This window comes from Geospiza fortis, unplaced genomic scaffold, assembly GCF_000277835.1.
Source record: "Geospiza fortis unplaced genomic scaffold, GeoFor_1.0 scaffold2674, whole genome shotgun sequence".
Classification (NCBI taxonomy): domain Eukaryota; kingdom Metazoa; phylum Chordata; class Aves; order Passeriformes; family Thraupidae; genus Geospiza; species Geospiza fortis.
The window spans coordinates 1-899 of NW_005054763.1; positions in this window are offsets into that span (position 1 = coordinate 1).

The following is an 899-nucleotide window of genomic DNA, read 5'->3' on the forward strand; positions in this document are numbered from 1 at the left end:
GAATTCCCGTCCTTGGAACAGCTCACCTGCGGCTCAGGTGTGCCCCTGGCGCTGCAGGTCAGGGTCCCCTCCTGCCCCTCCGTCCAGATCTGCTGGGGAGGGCAGCGCTCGATGTCCAGCTGCGGTTTGACTGCGGGAAAGGCCGGGATAAGGACCAGGAAACGGAGGGATAAGGACCAGGAAAAGGTGGGAAAAGGACCAGGAAACGGAGGGATAAGGACCAGGAAAAGGAGGGATGGGGATGAGGAAAACGACGGATGGGGACAAGGAGAAGGCAGCGCAGGAGCCGGGAACACAGCGGCCGCGCCCTCACCCAGCACACGGATCCGCTGGGATTTGCTCCTCGAGGTGAAGGGCTTCATCCTGGCCTCACAGGTCACCTCCAGCCCCCTCTCTGCGTCCTCCTCCCTCACCGGCAGGCTGAAGGGCACCGGGGGCTTTTCAAAATCCATCAGGTCCCTCCCGCCGGCCAGCACCTTCACCTGGATGTCACTGATGGCTGCAGCTGGCAGGGAGCAGCTTCCCCTCAGCTCCGTGCCAGCCTCGGTGGTGTTGGTGACGTCCAGCAGCGGCACGGGGACATCTGTGGGTGACAGCACCATTATCATGTAGCAGCAATCAGGGAATTTCTCTCTTACTGCCTGGGGACACTCGGGTTGGTGGCACCGCGGTGTCACCCGGCCCTAGCGTGGTCACTCACAGAAGACCTGGACGGTGGCGTTGGTCTGGACCTCGCTGCCACCCAGGCGGACGGTGCAGCCCAGCCGGACGCTGCCCTCCTTGCTGACCGTGACCGTGGCCGTGGCCTGGCGGCCGTCCTGGCTCAGCACCACCGGCCACGTGCGGTTGTTGGCCGTGGTGGGGACGTTGGCGGCGGGGGCGGGGGGGCCCGAGGGGCC